Raw genomic sequence first — 18,920 nt, 5'->3', positions numbered from 1 at the left:
CCTATGGACCCAGTTGCATAATTTTAGACTTGGGCTTCCAACTGCACGCTGGTCAGATGTATGGGCCCTTGTAGTGTTCTAAATCTTATAAAGACATACGGTAAGTGTTTGCCCCCCCCCATGTACTAGTGTCCCTCATCCAGGCTCCTTCTTGTAATAATCTCCCCTATCCTAGGTCTCTTCCTGGTATAATGTCCCCTTCTCCAGCACATTTTAAAATTAAACTAACACTTTTACTCCCCTTCGTCTGCTACTACAACATGCAGCATCCTCTTCTGTAGTCGACGTAGGAGCTAGCAGCTGACTTCCGCGTGCCAGGCGTTGCTGCCATACGCCGCACGTCTTTGCTATGCAGACATCAGCTGCCAGCCTCTGATTGGCTGGTGCTGTATATATTGCAGGGACCGGTGGGTCTCTGCACTGCAATACATTTCACCTGAATGTGCATCTGAGGGTGCACATCCAGGTGAAATTTCCAGCGGCAGGCTCACACCCTCTGCAACCGTGATTGTTACACCCCTGATTCCTACTGAGATTATATCATCTCTGCTGCAGATTTTCTTTATCTTTTTGACGTTTACTCAGACATAGAGAATTGCTGTGTACGCTGTGTACAACAAATACTACTTGGACTCCTGCAGTAAAAGCCTATGGCTTCCTGGGATTTTTCCAGCGTCTGTGTAATTAATCTAATAAAACTTTGGAAAAACATTTTTATAGGAACTAGATGGTTACCAAAAATGTTTTGGGTTTTGCATTAAATTCTGAGGAAATATAAAAAGTTTTGTATATATTCTCTCTGGGAGTTCCCATTTTCTCAGACCTAAACCGGGCTGCCGCAGCTTTAGGTGCAGCTCTGCTGACTTTTCCATATTGCAGTCGCTGCAGGTGAAACAAAAGATTAAGATCTGTTACACTAGTAAAGTGTGGAACAAACAATGTAACTTCAGGGATTACATAATGCGCTTTGCCTCCATGGGTGTGTACCGCCAAACAAAAACTACAGCAGCAAAGGTTAAATAAAACGACTTTATATTTTGTAAATATAATAGTAGACACTGGGGTTTTAAACTTTAAAGGGGACACATTATCTTGTATGAAAATGTTATGTGATGATATAAATTATTCCCACTGTCGTTTCTTTAGACATCCCCATGTTAAAACTTAAAGCTGCAATTTATATCTTTCCATCTGTGGAACAACCTTCTAGTTTTTCCTGCATTCTAAGTTATACACTGGACTTACAAAGTCTACACACCCCTGTTTTAAAATGCCCCGAAAAATAATTTCAGAACTTTTTCCACCTTTTTAATATCATCCATATATGTACAATCAAATTGAAAAATAAACTGAACATTTTTTCAAGTGGAAAAAGAAAAATTAAAGAACTAAAAAAATAATAAATATACGCACCCTTGAATTAATACTTTTGTTGAAGTACCCTTTGAATTTATGACAACATTCAGTCTTATTGGGTCACATGTAGAACTAGCAATCTTTGCCCACTCTTCCTTGCAGTAGCTCCAAATCTGTCACATTGCGAGAGCATCTCCTGTGTACAGCGCCCTCTTAAGGTCACCCGCAGTTTTCAATTGGATTAAGGTCTGGCTGAACCATTCCATAACTTTTTTTTCTGATGAAGCCATTCTCTTGTTGATAGGAGGTATTCTTAGTGTCATTGTCGTGTTGAAAGGTAAAATTCATCCTCAAGCTCAGCATTTTAGAAGAAGTCTGAAGGTTCTGTTGCCAAAGTGGCTGCTATTTGGAACTGGTCAAAATTGACTCCACCTTGACTAAAGCCCCGGTTCCAGTTACTGAAAAACAGCTCCAAAGCAGCATGCTGCCTCCACCATGCATCACTGTGGGTATGATGTTCTTTTGGTGATGTGCAATGTTGGCTTTTCCCAAACATACTCTTTGGAATTATGTCCAAAAAGTTCAACCTTGGTTTCATCAGATCATAACCCGTTTTCCCACATGCTTATGGTAGACTTTATATAGACTTTGGCAAAACATTGCCGGGCTTTTGTGTTTTTCTTTGCAAGAAAAAGCTTCCATCTTGCCATCCCTACCCCACAGGCCAGACATATGAAGAATACAAGAGGCTGTTGTCACATGCAGGACACAACAAAAAAATTCCTGCAGCTCCTTTAATGTTGCGGTAGACCTCTTGGCTGCCTCCTGGACCAATTTTCTTCTTGTGTTTTCACCAATTTTTGAGGGACTGTCAGTTCTAGGTGATGTTACTGTTGTGCCAAATTTAGCCACTACTTGCAGACAGTCTTTAGTGTTTCATGGTATATCTAATGCCTTGGAAACATTTTGTACCCTTCTCCTGACAACTTTCAACAGGGAGATCCCTTTGCTGTGTTGTAAGCTGTTTATAAACCAATGCTTCTACTGCAAAATGCAACTAGGCAAATGTTAGAAACATCTTCCTAGAATGGCTAAACTTTTTATTGAGTTAATCAAAATTGCTGTAAATGATGGCAGCTGTGTACTGAATAGTATGTAATATGAGTGTAAGTGTAATTGGGGATGTGATTGCTCTCAGAATTAGCCAGTTATAAGAAGGTGTTCATACTTATGCAGCCACATCATTTTAGTATTGTACCCCTCAATGATTTCAGTTTATTAGTGGGTTTGTACAGATTATGGGTGATATTAAAGGTTGAAAAAGTTCTGAAATTATTCTTATATTATCCATTTTAAAAGGGGTGTGTAGACTTTTTTTTTATATGCGCTGTAAGTAGTAGCATTAATGCAATTGCACTGCAAATTAGCTGTGCTTCAATTAAAGTAGAAATTGGTTAAATACTTTATTTGACTATGGTATGGTTAGTGCTATTGGTGATCTCTTATTTCTGGACAGGCGTATGTTCATACAAGGCAGATATGATGCACTGCAAACTGCTTCCCACCAGCCGATTTTCACAGCACCTCATCTGATTTGTAGGTCCAGCACGATATCCTCATTGTGGGGTGACTCATGATGTTCTGCCGGGCCTACTAATCAGAAGAGGCATTGGGAATGCCAGTATGAAAAGGTTCTCAGGGCTCGCGTATGACAGCCATGGACTATTGATGTGGCCACTGGACTAGTGTCCTGCCAGTCGATTTGCTCCTGTATGCTAAAGTTGTAATAACCTAAGCAATGTGCAGGTGGGGATCAAGGTTAGTTAAATGATGTAGGTGATGGTCTTTGAGGTTAGCCATTGACTGTAATGTTTGTCCATACAACCGCATGAAAAAAGTGCAGGGGAGAAGAGATGATTTCCAGAGATGCTCTAACCTCATTTATGTCACTAAATTCTATGCTAGGGCAACATCTTTTAAAGGGAATCTGTGAGAAGCATAATGTAGGAGCAGAGACCCTGATTCCAGTGATGTATTAAAACTACAGCACACAGCCTAGTAATTGACACAATCTGTATTTCATCAGCAAGAGATTATTAGTACAGGACTCGATGTCTTGTGCCAGTCAATCCAGCTAATCTGTGTAACTCCACCCCTACTCCTGATTGGCAGCTTGCTGACAGTGTACACAGGAAGCTGCCAATCAGAGGTGTGGGCGGGGTTATACACAGCTCAGAAGTCTTAGCTCTGCTACCACTACATCAGACAAAGCAGGGATTCTATAAAAAACTGGAGTAGCAGCCCAGACACCTCACTGGAATCGGGGTCTCTGCCCATACATCATGCTGCTCTCAGATTTCATAGAACAAACTAGTGTAACGCTCATGGGTGTGGACGCATTGCACCACGGGCCGGGCTTACACTGGACGGGCAGGACTATACTACCGTTCAAAAGTTTTCGGTCACCCACACAATTTTGTGTTTTCCATGAAAACTCAGACTTTTGTTTATTAAATGAGTTGCAAAATGATTAGAAAATATAGTCCAGACATTGACAAGGTTAGGAATAATGATTTTTATTAGAAAGAATAATTTTCTCCTTCAAACTTTGCTTTCGTCACAGAATGCTCCCTTTGCAGCAATTCCAGCATTGCAGACCTTTGGCATTCTAGCTGTTAATTTGCTGAGGTAATCTTGAGAAATTTCCCCCCATGCTTCCTGAAGCCCCTCCCACAAGTTGGATTGGCTTGATGGGCACTTTTTGCTTACCATACGATCAAGTTGCTCCCACAACAGCTCAATGGGGTTGAGATCTGGTGACTGCGCTGGCCACTCCATTACAGATAGAATACCAGCTGCCTGCTTCTTCCCTAAATAGTTCATGCATAATTTGGAGCTGTGCTTTGGGTCATTGTCCTGTTGTAGGATGAAATAGGCTCCAATCAAGCCCTGTCCACAGGGTACGGCATGGCGTTGCAAAATGGAGTTATAGCCTTCCTTATTCAAAATCCCATTTACCTTGTACAAATCTCCTCCCACTTTACCAGCACCAAAGCAACCCCAGACCATCACATTACCTCCACCATGCTTGACAGATGGCGTCAGGCACTCTTCCAGCATCTTTTCAGTTGTTCTGTGTGATCCAAACACCTCAAACTTTGATTTGTCTGTCCATAAAACTTTTTTCCAATCTTCCTCTGTCCAATGTCTGTGTTCTTTTGCCCATATTAATCTTTTCCTTTTATTAGCCAGTCTCAGATATGGCTTTTTCTTTGCCACTTTGCCCTGAAGGCCGGCATCCCGCAGTCGCCTCTTCACTGTAGACGTTGACACTGGCGTTTTGTGTGTACTATTTAATGAAGCTGCCAGTTCAGGAGCTGTGAGGTATCTTTTTCTCAAACTAGAGACTCTGATGTCCTTGTCTTGTTGCTCAGTTGTGCAGCGGGGTCTCCCACTTCTCTTTCTACTCTGGTTAGAGCCTGTTTGTGCTCTCTTCTGAAGGGCGTAGTACACACCGTTGTAGGAAATCTTCAGTTTCTTGGCAAATTCTCGCATGGAATAGCCTTCATTTCTAACAACAAGAATAGACTGTCGAGTTTCACATGAATTTTCTCTCTTTCTGGCCATTTTGAGAGTTTCATAGAACAAACAAATGTAATGCTCCAGATTCTCAACTAGCTCAAAGGAAGGTTCATTTTATAGCTTCTCAAATCAGCCAAACCATTTTCAGCTGGGCTAACATACTTGTGCAAGGGTTTTCTAGGGTTTTCTAAACATCCATTAGCCTTCTTACACAGTTAGCAAACACAATGTACCATTAAAACACTGGAGTGGTGGTTGTTGGAAATGGGCCTCTATACACCTATGTAGATATTGCAATAAAAACAAGATGTTTGCAGCTAGAATAGTCATTTACCACATTAAATGAATCCGAAATACACTCCATACATTGTTAATGTTAGCTTCATTGAAAAAAAAAAAATGCTTTTCTTTCAAAAATAATGAAATTTCTAAATGACCCCAAACTTTTGAACGGTAGTGTAAGTGTCTTCCGGGTATTCACTAGAGCCTGTGATGACACAAGGTACTGCTCCAGGGCAGTCCCTGAAGACAGAAGTGTAGTCATATGGTCCTGGGTCGGGGCAGGCAACATAGGTTCAGGATACATAGCTGAGGTCTGGAGCGGAGACAGCAAACAGGACGAGAACACAAGCCGGATTAGTAATGGGGGTGCTAAACGACATAACACCTTGATAGGTTCCAGTTTGCATCTAGTTCCTAAGCTCTGCAAAGGTGTGGAGGGCGGCGCTTGTTGGTGATTGGCTGGGCCAAATCCTGCAGGACACAACAGGTTTAAATTCCTGCAGGATCTGGCTGCATCGTCCTACATCCATGTGGAGACAGGATGCAGCAGTGCTGAGGAGTGGTGCAAGAGGCAAACTCAGCAAGTCGGCTTGACATTAGGAGAAGCAGCGTGGTGACCACGGTGAGTCGAGTGGCGCTGAGGCGCATGCGAATTACTGCCATGACAACTTGCTGACAGACTAACTTTTAAGGTTTCTTTCAGATCAATATAATGGTGCTTCATTCCTGGCATGTGACTGGCAAACTTCTATTACCCAATATCAGTGGGAACGACCTAATCTTTCTATCTAATGTAACACACCTACCACTACTGTATATACCCATATAATGCTGATTTGTACAGCATAGAAACTGACGCGCTATGAAGCCATTACTGTAATATATTGCTCCAGCAGATTTGCCTTTTTAGCTTATTGGTCAACATCAGTGGCTACAACCCACATATAATGCACCTTTCACTGTAAGTAGCGGGTAAGAGGAGAGGTTCTAAAAACGATGCTGATGACGGACATCGCTTATTTATTTTCCAGCAGAAATGGTGTTTGCTGCCCCCATGGATTCAGCGGATAAAAAGAGCTGCTTGACTTAAACAGACGCATCATTGTGTTTGCTGTAAGGATCTAGCTGGCAAGAAGACAATACAGTGTGCCCAGATGTGACATGGAGAATATCCTTTTATCATTGTGAAACCTGCTGAATAGGAAAGAAGCTGATATCTGTCTTTAGTCCCCACGTGTGTGTACACTGCATGAATATACCTTACATCAGTGTCATTGTGCACATACTGAGCTTTGGATTAGTTTGCAGTACTATGCAACTAAGAATGTTAGTTAATTTCCTTACTTTAGTCCCCAGATGGTTATTTTTGGCAATAAAGATGAACATTGGTTGAGTTAGCGAGGTCTCATGCACACGATCGGTCTATCTGTACGGTTCGTATTCTTGCCATGGTTCAAGATGCATAGGCCAGTAGTTATTTTCAGGATGGCCTGTTTTAACGTGATTATTATTACTAATATATATACATATATATATTATACACTGCTCAACAAAATAAAGGTAACACTTAAACAACAGAATATAACTCCAAGTGAATCAAACTGTCCACTTAGGAAGCAACACTGATTGACAATCAATTTCACATGCTGTTGTGCAAATGGAATAGACAATAGATGGAAATTATTGGCAATTATCAAGACACCCTCAATAAAGGAGCGGTTCTACAGGTGGGGACCACAGACCACATCTCCGTACCAATGCTTTCTGGCTGATGTTTTGGTCACTTTTGAATGTCGGTTGTGCTTTCACACTCGTGGTAGCATGAGACGGACTCTACAACCCACAGAAGTTGCTCAGGTAGTGCAGCTCATCCAGGATGGCACATCAATGCGAGCTGTGGCAAGAAGGTTTACTGTGTCTGTCAGCGTGGTGTCCAGAGGCTTGAGGCGCTACCAGGAGACAGGCCAGTACATCAGCAGACATGGAGGGGGCTGTAGGAGGGCAACAACAGTGCAGCAGGACCGCTACCTCCGCCTTTGTGCAAGGAGGAACAGGAGGAGCACTGCCAGAGCCCTGCAAAATGACCTCCAGCAGGCCACAAATGTGCATGTGTCTGCACAAACGATTAGAAACCGACTCAATGAGGGTGGTATGAGGGCCCCGACGTCCAGAGATGGAGGTTGTGCTCACAGCCCAACACCGTACAGGACGCTTGGCATTTGCCACAGAACACCAGGATTGGCAAAGTCACCACTGGCGCCCTGTGCTCTTCACAGATGAAAGCAGGTTCACACTGAGCACATGTGACAGACGTGACATAGTCTGGAGATGCTGTGGAGAGTGATCTGCTGCCTGCAACATCCTTCAGCATGACCGGTTTGGCAGTGGGTCAGTAATGGTGTGGGGTGGCATTTCTTTGGACAGCCGCACAGCCCTCCATGTGCTCGCCAGAGGTAGCCTGACTGCCATTAGGTACCGAGATGAGATCCTCAGACCCCTTGTGAGACCATATGCTGGTGTGGTTGGCCCTGGGTCCCTCCTAATGCAGGACAATGCCAGACCTCATGTGGCTGGAGTGTGTCAGCAGTTCCTGCAAGATGAAGGCATTGAAGCTATGGACTGGCCAGCCCGTTCCCCAGACCGGAATCCGATTGAGCACAACTGGGACATCATGTCTCTCTCCATTCACCAACGTCACGTTGCACCACAGACTGTCCAGGAGTTGGCGGATGCTTTAGTCCAGATCTGGGAGGAGATCCCACAGGAGACCATCCGCAACCTCATCAGGAGCATGCCCAGGCGTTGTAGGGAGGTCATACAGGCACGTGGAGGCCACACACAATACTGAGCCTCATTTTGACTTGTTTTAAGGACATTATATCAAAGTTGGATCAGCCTGTAGTGTGTTTTTCCACTTTAATTTTGAGGGTGACTCCAAATCTAGGCTTCCATTGGTTAATGCATTTGATTTCCATTGATGATTTTTGTGTGATTTTGTTTTGTGATGTTTTCATCTGGGTTTTTTTTTCCTGATGCACATCTATCCCTCTCTCGCTGTGATTTCTTGTTCCATGGATCTATGATTAATTGCCTATGGGAGGTGAGCTGAACACATTTTTTGCACTTGTAAACTCAGCCATACAACAGCATTGTACCCTCTGTGTGTGAAGGTGTAATTCTGCACCCACAGAATTCTGTATAAATTGCAGATATATTCTTATCTAAAAAGTACTACATGGTACCTAGCAACAAGGACTCCGCAGCCCTGAATACTTCTGTGAAGCCTTTAGCCTAAGTCTCCACGATGAGTGTTTGGTCTGTTTTTGATGCTGCCGATTTTCTGAACCCATTAGCTAAATTAGGTTACTTTGTAGTTGTGTGGTTTTTTTTTTTTGGTTTTTTTTTTTGTTAACTTTTTATATCTACATTAAAAAAAACAAAAAACACAACTAATCTCCAGTTACTTAACTTTGATAAAACTTTTGATGCAGCTTTGTGTTTCCACTGTGGTAACCGGGAAATGGCAGTCAGTTGAACACTGGTTTGGGCAACACCTTAGGGTAGTCCTATACATTAGATGGCTGTCTGCCCACCGATGCTTGAGACAATCGTTTGGCCGACAGCCATCTCTCGCATACACAGGAGCAGGCTTGGACTGGCCCACAGGAGAATTCTCTGGTGGGCCCTCTTATACTGTACTAGATGGTGGCCCGATTCTAACGCATCGGGTATTCTAGCATATGTCTCCCGACCCTCCTTTATAATGCCCCATGCAGGAAGTCACATCCCCCGTATATAATACCCCATGCAGGAAGTCACATCCCCCGTATATAATGCCCCATTCAGGATGTCACCTCTCCCCCATATAATGCCCCATGTAGGATGTGACCTTTCCCCCATATAATGCCCCATGCAGGTCCCCTATGGCCCCATACAAAAAAAAAAAAAAAATCCAATACTCACCTCCCTTCTCAGCTGCTTCTCTGGACTCCAGCGTAGCCGGCATCTTCACGCTGTGCGCTGTGACCGGTCAGGAGAGAGCGCGGTGTAAAGACGTCACCGCGCCCTCTGACCTGAGACGTCACAGAGCATCAGCGGAAGACGCAGGAGCTGCTGCGGAGGCACAGGGAGGGGTAAGTATAACGCTGGTGCCGGGGTCCTGATCGAGCGGGGGGAGGGACGGAAGGAGAGGGGAGGGGAGAGGAGAGGAGGGGAGGGGTAAGTATGATGCCGGGTGCCGGGGTCCTGATCAAGCGGGGGGAGGGACGAGGGGAGGGGAGGGGAGGGGCGTCACGCTTGCCGTAGCCACTGATCTCCCGACGATAGCCGCATGTAGGTCAGCGGCGCCTGCGGTCAGGGGACTTATGCTGCGAGTAGCCGGCTGCATCTCCTGGCTGCATCGCCGCTGACCTCCGTGCCGCACATGAGCCGCTAACGGCCGCCATGTTTGTCAGAAATGCCGCATGGCTGATTGGCCGTGGCCGGACCAATCAGCGACCCGGGATTTCCAGGACAGACAGACAGACTAAGACAATTATATAGTAGATGAGCAGCACTTAGCACTATATACTTGAATCACTATGTACAGACAAAGGCCGCATCTTATTAATTTAACAATCTACCCAGTTCATTGTTATATGAATTAGTGATTGAGGATAAAGTCACATTTGCAAGTGGGGGACCCTGGAGTTGGTTACTGGTGGGCCCTTGGCACCTCAGTCCGACGCTGCACAGGAGCACTCAATCGGCTGTGCTCTCCTGTGTTCTCTATTAGAAAGATACCAGCCTGCGGCTTATCTCTGTTTAAAACAATATGGGCAGCAGTCCAAAATTGGACATGCATGATGGACATCTCTCCTGACCATCTGTCGGCCGGTGCCCCCATACATGTTAGACCATCAACCAAACCTGTTGATATCAGAGTTCAGCCAACATTATTCTAATGTGTATGGGTGAGCCTTATGGTATATGGGAACCTTCTTTCTGGCAGCAATCATCCTCTATTCCCACGTACACTTTTTTTTCTTTTGGATAGGCTGAATATGCATGATCTTGCCATAAATGGTGGGTATACATACTTCAAAGGGAAGTTGGAGGACTCGGTTTTTACTTAAATTGGCATTGCATAGATTACTATAGTGATCCAAGTCTGGTTAAGGGCTCATGCAGAAGAGCGTATAAATTAGATGTGTGCGATCCGATTGTTGATCAGATAGCACACTGACCCATGTTATTCATTGGGACTTTTTTTTTCTTTTGGTCTGATTTGTCCATGAAAAATAGAAAATCACAGCATGAGCTACTTTATTCCGAGTCTTGGATGAGACTCATCGAGTCAAGTCTATGGGTGCGTTAAAAAAAATATATATATCAGATCTCACATGGAACATCCAAGTGGCATCTGAGTTTTAAGGATACAATTCCATTCGAAACCTAGGAAACTGTATTTAATCATGTATATTTTTAGTGTAGATGTATGAAAACAGACCGCACACGGGCGCAAAAAATGGACACGTGGCTGAAAGTTAGAAAAAAGTAATACGAGTTTTCTGGATGAAACTCGGACCGTTTCTCATACGCTTGTCTGCAGGGGCCCTAAATTGTATATTCCCCCATTGCTGTGGGCAATGAAAAACTTGCAGTTGTTTCTCGCTTTTCCTGACTTATTTTCTTTCACTTATTCTACATTTCCATAAAATAAAACAACTTTGCAACATTTTTATTAAACAAGCAAAATATTGGATGAGAAATTGCTATAAGGATCTTGTTGGGAAGGATGGTTAACCTGAAACTGTGTGTACTCAGGACTGTTGGCAGCGTGTAAGCACTTTGCATTTCTGTCAATAGGTGAATATTTTCATAGTAATTTTTGTGCTTTTGTGCTGTGCTAAAGAGCTGAAATGGCTGCAGAAAATGTCCAGAAAATACTTTCATCATCTAAGTGCAAAGAGAAAAATTTAGACTTTTTTTTTTTCTTCCTGTTAATCTGGTATTTTGTCTATTAGGATCCTCTGCACAGTGATACAACAGCTGATGCATCGCTTATAACAACTTGTAGTCTGTGCCCATTTGTCATACAAAGTCGTCTGCTGACCAGTGTTGTAACCTGAAGCTTCGTGCCCCCACAACCATGTGCCATTTATAACACTGGTGTCTGTTTTATGTGCAAAGGGATCCCGTCTGGAAAAAGGACTTTGGTGCTACAGTTACTTCTCTCAGATTTGCAGTTTGGGGGTTGTGCTTTGTTTGTCGCCCCAAGCTGCACTCAAAAAGCAGGGTATACAATTATTATTTTTTTTAAATTTGCCCCCATGTTCATAGAAGTCTTACTCTAACCCTATAAACAATTTTACAAAGATTTCTGTTAAAGGGAATATGTCAGTAGGGTCAATCCTCCTAAAAAGTTTATATAGGCCTGCAAGTCAAAACATAAAATAATACCTTGATATCCGCAAGGAGATCTATGTCCGGCCCATAGATCTTAAGAGCTCATTTACATATAATAAAAAATGTGGATTTCTCTAGAATGAGGCATCAGATAGCAGCAGATATTAAGGTGTCATTTCATTCAGCTTTTATATGACCTGCATGACCATATAGACGGCTTAGGAGAATAATAATAATTTTATATAGCGTCAACATATTCCGCAGCACTCTACAATTAAGCAGGGGCATGTACAGACAGTAAAAACAATACAAAATAACATTTAACAGTTACAGGAGGAGTGATCGCAAGCGAAGATTGGTCCTACTGATAGATTCCCCTTAAAAGGGAATCCTTCAGCAGTGTTCTTATATGTAATCTGACAGCAGCATAATGTAAGGGAAGAGACCCTGATTCCAGCGATGTCACTTACTGAGCTACTTGGTTCAGTTTTGATAGAATCCCTGTTTTCTCTGTTGTAAGTGCAGCAAAGCGCAAATGCTGAACTGTGTATAACTCCGCCCACACTCCTGATTGGCAGCTTCCTGTGTACATTGTCAGAATGCTGCCAATCAGTGGTGGAGGCGGGGCTACACAGATTAGCTGAACTGGCTTGCACATGAGACCTAGTCCTGTAGTGATAATTTCCTGCTGATAAAACACTGATTGTATTGAAACTATAGAACACTGCCAAATAAGACACTCCCTAGAATCAGATTCTCTTGCCTTATATTATGCTGCTCTCAAATCACAAACTTGCTGACAGATTCCCTTTTAAGACAAATATGGCAACTCACCAACTAGTCACAATCTATCCTTGTACTCTCATCGCACACCAGCATACAAGCTATGCATGATTGAAATTATCACTTTCTCATCTGTAAAATTAACAGGATTAATGCATGCTGTGACTTTTTTCTTTTTCTCTCCACCCCAACCATACTCAAAAAATAATTGAGTAAACTTGAGTAAAATAATTTGCACTGCCCTGATCTGGTGACTAGCCCATTCCACTGTGACAGCCAGATAAGCCCAGTGTTCACTTCTGCGGCTGGCATTCTGGGAGCCTCTGACGTTGACCTTGGCGACATAATAATATGGTGGCACAACACAAGTCCTAATTTTGCATGAGTACTACCCGTGCCAAGGATGCCATCCGCAGACGTGGAGATTTTCCTGGCCCTGCTGCCATGGAGGATCGAACTGGATGCCAATCCACAGCAGCACAAATCTTAGATTTTCCTTTGGGCTGCTTAATGAATAAAATGTCCGGAGAAAAAAAAATGGAGATGTGTTTTTTTTTTTATCATTTTGTTTTTGGATCAAATCGGTGAAGGGGACAAAAAAGGAACTAAAAAAATAGCATTCAGTCGCCATCTAATTGTCATCTAAGCGAAGTCTGTTTTTATTATTTTGAGGGTAAGGAAGAGCTTTTTGGCTTTCTGCGTATGTGAAAAATGGCTGCTACACTGTTGGTAAAACCTAACACAAGGACCAAAAATTAGTAAAAAATTGGATCCGCCCATTGATGTAAAAAAAACAAAACAAAACAAAAAAAAACGCTTTCTTTTCTCTTACACCCAAAAAAAAAGAAAAATGAACATCTGAATGTGACCTTATTAGTAATTCATGGGAGGATATAGCAAATTAAAGAAGTGTATTAATTTTCCAACAACACACTTTCGTTCTTCTGGTTTAAGGGAGAAGTAAGAATGATAGAAAAAGCATGAAAAGTTTTGTTTGGTAGAGATGTATTTGTCGGTCGCTTTGTCAGTGTTTGAAAGTGTGTTTCCATGCAAAAGTTCCTTTTCCAACGAGCCTGATAATCCTGTTGTATGTGCTAAATAGGATGAACGGTTTCAAATCTATCATCTGCTAACCTAATGCTGTGAAAGATTTAATTAGTAACCAAAATGTAGAATTCATAGTTGCATCATTGTATCAGTATAAGATTTCAATGCTGTTCTCTTGGCCTGTATGTAGATGTATAAAAAGGCCAAAAGAAAAAATTGGCGTTCCTCATTGAATGTTGCATTAGGGAGATAGTCTGGTGTAGAAGCACTGATTTCAGGGTAAAATCTATGTTTTTAGAGGGGGTTATGTCACAAGTGTGTCAGATGTGAGACAGTCGCCCTGCAGTTGGTTGCAGGAGATCTCTTCATTTTGCATTACAGACTCCTTCTTAGATCTGTCTCACTCTAGGATCCAGCGGCTACCTCCCTCTTGCTGATTAACACCCTGGCCTGGGTGTTTAAATACTTAGTTTGTGATAGGGAGGTGCCGGTGATATTCACATGTTCCCTTGTGAAAGCTTGGAGCTAGTGCAGTCTGTTTACTTCCTCTCGGTGCTAAGAGGACGTGTGTGTAATCTCTCTATTGTTGGCTCAAGCTAAGTTATTTTCCCCCGTGTCTGTCTACCTTGTCGTCTTTAGTTGTTAGTGGGGACTGACTAGTGTTCACCCCCCCCCCCTTCCCTAGCCAGGGCTTAGCTCTAGGGAAATACACTGTGTTAGGTTCCTGTGCAGCCATTGGTGAGGAACCAATATAAGGACGATGGGGGAGGCAGGGTGATATCAGATCAGCCGAGGAGGTCTCCACTCCCCCTTTCCCTAGTGTCTGAGCTCCCTTACCCTCAGTGTTTCACTTAACCTGTCACGCAAGGTGTGGGAAAGACCATCAAGGACTATATTTATTAATTTTTTTTTTTTTTTACTATTGACCAAAAAAAAAAAACCGACCAGGCAGAAAGTTACCAACTACCTGTCTGTTCTACCCGACACCGACTCTGAGCGGTCAGCAACCGCTACTGCCGGCGATTTGATTGCTCCATGTCAACAGAGCAGCATTTCCTCTTCCAGGCGCTTGGTTGTGACTGGTCGCATCATTCTGATAGCCAGCAGGGAGCCGGCTAGCAATCTGCATGGCATCGACAGTCGCTCCTTGTCAACAGAGCGTAAGAGAAGCCGCTGCTCTGCCGATGTGACGTCAGTGGAAGCGCAGAATAGCCAGCAGGAGAGGTCTGTGTCGGCTGAACAGGCAACTAACTGCCTGTTAGTTCTCAGGCCCATAGTAAAGAAATAAACTTCTGGATAACCATAATAATAATGTTCCACATAGAGTGCCCATAGCTTTAGGGATAACGTGCTCATGACTTTATCATGTTCGTGAGGCCAAAAGTACATAAAAGAGGCAACTATGCGCCCACCACTGAAAACATGGTTACTAAATACATTTCTTTTTAGTTTTATAGGTATGGAAACTTTCATATGTTTAAGTAGCTACAATCGTCATTTGCATAATGGAGCAATCTTACTTTCATCATGATTTTCCATTTGAGGAGTATGAGGTGGGAGAGAAGACTATTTGCTTGGTGAAACTAACCGTGACTTTCTGAAATGACTTGTCGTTTTTCATAGAGCAGTACCAGTCACAGCGATTAATATTACCTCCCAAATGCTTTCAAGTCAGAATATAAGCTGCAATGCTCTTTATCAGTTTGAGGTCACTTGCTAAAAAAAAAAAATATTAAGTTCAATATCTGGTTAAAATCCCTGAGCTCCCCTGATTCTACCGCTTTTTTCCATTCTGCGTTGCGTCGCTCCATTGTAGAGATACTCACATTTGCAGCTTTTGGAGCGCAGTATGAAGAAATGCCCGGTTGCACTACAAGCATAAATTTCACGAGAGTCTTTTATTTCGTCATATGTGGTCACCTCTTCCTCAAAGACAATGCCAGCCACAGCTCAGCAGCTGATCTAGGAGTCTCCGATGCTGTCGAGCTGCGATTGTCAGTGACTAGGAGAGAGGAGTGACAGCGCACGCTCCCAGAGAAGACTCGCCCAGTTGGTCTGCAGGCAGAGATTTCACATAGTGCGCTCCAGAAATAAACAAATGTGAATATCTCTGCAATGGAGTGACTCAGCACAGAACAGTAAAAAGCGGCAGAAACTTCCACCAAGCATTTAACTAAAAAGAACAAAACACAAGTCTGAAGAAGTCCTAAGCACAATTTCACACATTTGTGTTCCTTAGTCGGAGCATGGACTGATGCATGGACAGGTCGCAAGTCTCCTGACCTAAACTAGATAGCCTTATATATGCCTTCTGAGACTATAAAGTTCAGGCCAGGAGACCCACGACCAGTCCATGCAACGTGGTTTATAATTGGACCATCGTTGTATGGAATCGACCTAAGGCCAATTCCAGTTGTCCATTTTTTTAACGTATACGTTCTATCCATGTTTTTCATACAAAAAAAATCACTGAGATGTCATCTGTTTTTGATCTGAGCCACAGATCAAGATTAGTGATGAGCGAGCATGTTCTATTAACCCCTTAGGCGAGCACGCTCAGGTGCTTGCCGAGTATTTTGGCCTGCTCAGCATTTCTTTTAATGTCGCCGCGCCTGCAAGTGTCACGGCTGTCTGACAGCTGTCACACAGGCAGAGATTGCTCTAACATTGCTAATTTAGCTGAGGCTAACTCTACATGTGTGACAGCTGTCAAACAGCCGTGACACTAAAAGAAATGCCGAGCACGCCAAAATACTCGGCAAGCACCGGAGCGTGCTCGCCAAAGGGGTTAATAGAACACGCTCGCTCATCACTAATCGAGATCACACACATGCGTCTATGGGTCCGTAAAAATTACAAATAGCGCACTGTGTGTAACATTGTAATGAGTTGGAGGAACTTTACAAGATTTTTTTTCTGACATATTAGCAAATTGCTGATGAAACACTTATGGTAAAATTTGACCAATCACTGATGAAAATCTGATCTAGCGCATTGATGAAATTTTATTTTTACGTTTTAAGAAGAAGAAAAAAATTTGTCTGAATGAAGCCCAAGGGTTCACATGTGGCATTTTCCCTGCGTATTTTACTCAGCAAATTTATCAATTAGATTTCTGAAATCTCCTGCGCACACTGCATATTTCTTTCTACACAGAGTTTGAGCCATGTTGCGTTTTTGCCAAGGGTGCAGTATGTCAATTTTTTCAGTGTTTTTTTGCAATGCTTTTCACCCATTAAACTGAATGGGTGAAAAATAAAAGGAAAAAAAAAAAATGCGTTTAGGCAGTGTTTTTCCTTCCACCACTCTGGTTTTTCGTGTAGGAAAAAAAAGTTGCAAAACGCAATGTGTGAACTTACCCTAAAGGTGTTATACAAACCAAAAGTAGAGTTTAAAGTTTTTATTTGACTTTTATTTTTCCTTTTTTTTTTATATAGGAAATGGTTAATAAAACAAACAGGACTTATTTTGCTGTGTTGCAAACAGACCATGCTGAATGCAGGGGAAATTCCAGTTTCTGGTTTCCTTCCAGCTCCATAACTAGCTGCAGATAGGACTCTAGATCCAGCGAACAAATCCCCTAGACTGCTGTAAATGTTGTAGTAATCAGTACTAACAACTTGCGATTTGAGGTCTGAGGATAAAACAGATTTTTGTAGTTTTGAAAAGATTTGCTTTCATTACAAAATAAAGCACAGATCCGAATCCTATAAATACGGTGCGCTTCAGCATTCCTTATTTTCTCAGCCTGGCCCATCTGCAATAGTATGGGTGCTTCCCAATCTGCACTTGCAAGTGAAAATTATTATTTTGAATAGGGCCTTTGGTTATATTCTCATGATTGCGTCCAATTTTCTTGTAGTGAAAAATTGCACATGGTTAGATTAGCTTCAGCCTGCATTTCAATATTTTTTGTTCTTTTCTCACTTCTGTAGAGTTGAATGTCCAAGCCTGAGTCACCAAAATGGACCAGAATAGGACATGCACCGAGTCATTCTTGGACTGGGCACACGGACCGGTCACGTGTCTCTACCGGAACTCTACAGCCTCATGGGCAATTAATTCATAGCTGCACAAATACGTTGTGGCCAATATACAAACTTATATATACACGCCAGTATTGACTAAGACAAAAGAGAGGCCCCTGTGCAAGAGCAATATATGGGCCCTATGCAGTCCAATAACTCATCGTAATGTACAATTCCACCTGCTTTAGAGGTGGTAGGGGACCCCCAGTATGGATGCACAAGTTGCACCAATGGTATGTCCGCCCCTGATGCACACTACACGTCAGCAGACTGCAAAAAATGAATGCTCGTTTGTATATTGGCCAAGATGTATTTGTGCACCTGTACGTTAACTTAATACTAAAGGTGTGTGGGCCTTTTTTATTATTATTATTATTATTATATGGAGAAGGAGTTCAGCACCATTTATGTATCCAAACTAGGTTTTAATTACAGGCCGGGCTTGACACATAGAGAGGTGACACACAAGTGTTTAAAGACCCTCCATTTAAAAGGTACTTCTTAACTTGGTTGTGTGGCTTTTGCACTTTTTGATCAAAAACTGTTGCAATATTGACGTTCATGTATAAATCTATTGCAGCGTGCCGATTCATAGTGTTTGTATATTGCCCACAGAGTATTTGTGCACCTGCCTATTTAATATTTATTATTATTATTATTTTTATTTCTATAGCTCGAACATTCTGAAGCATTTTACAATTAAAGGGACCATGTATAGACAATATCAGACGTTACAAAGTAGCATATACACTGCTCAAAAAGATAAATGGAACACTCAAATAACGCATCCTAGATCTGAATGAATGAAATATTCTCATTAAATACTTTGTTCTGTACAAAGTTGAATGTGCTGACAACAAAATCACACAAAAATCATCAATGGAAATCAAATTTATTAACCAATGGAGGCCTGGATTTGGAGTCACCCCCAAAATTAAAGTGGAAAAACACATTACAGGCTGATCCAACTTTGCTGTAATGTCCTTAAAACAAGTCAAAATGAGGCTCAGTATTGTGTGTGGCCTCCACGTGCCTGTATGACCTCCCTACAATGCCTGGACATGCTCTCTCCTCCATCATTGCTTTCAACTGTAACGGCATCATAGATGCTGATAGTTGGATGTGCGATGCGGAAGGAGGGGAGGGGGGCGAGCGCTGGTGTCCCCCTGACTCACGGCAGCGTGCCATTGGTTGGGGGTCTAGGCAGATGCCTAGTCTGTCTGTCCCTAATGCCGGCCCTGGACAGAGGTGAGGGAGGAGATGTAGTGTGGTGCTGAACTGTGAAAAGCTTTGTGAGTGAGAAAGATAAGCTTATGATGTATTCTGCAGCGGATGGTCAACCAGTGCAATGACTGGCACAGTGTGGAGGTATATGTGTAGTGGTTGGACAGGAATATTATTGTGGCTGCTGCATTAAAGGTGGATGACCTATTTAACACTAAAGATGTGCGGGCC

General features: G+C 42.7%; 1 protein-coding gene across 1 annotated transcript in view; it reads left to right on the top strand.

Moving 5' to 3' along the window:
* Positions 1-18,920, top strand: part of MIDEAS (mitotic deacetylase associated SANT domain protein) — a 103,396-nt gene that overhangs the window by 33,048 nt on the left and 51,428 nt on the right. The gene's annotated exons all lie outside the window — the stretch shown is intronic.

This window comes from Phyllobates terribilis, unplaced genomic scaffold (genome assembly GCF_046119375.1).
Source record: "Phyllobates terribilis strain yellow unplaced genomic scaffold, ASM4611937v1 Scaffold_7__3_contigs__length_470593459, whole genome shotgun sequence".
NCBI classification, from domain to species: Eukaryota; Metazoa; Chordata; class Amphibia; order Anura; family Dendrobatidae; genus Phyllobates; species Phyllobates terribilis.
This window is presented reverse-complemented; position numbering and strand designations above follow the sequence as displayed.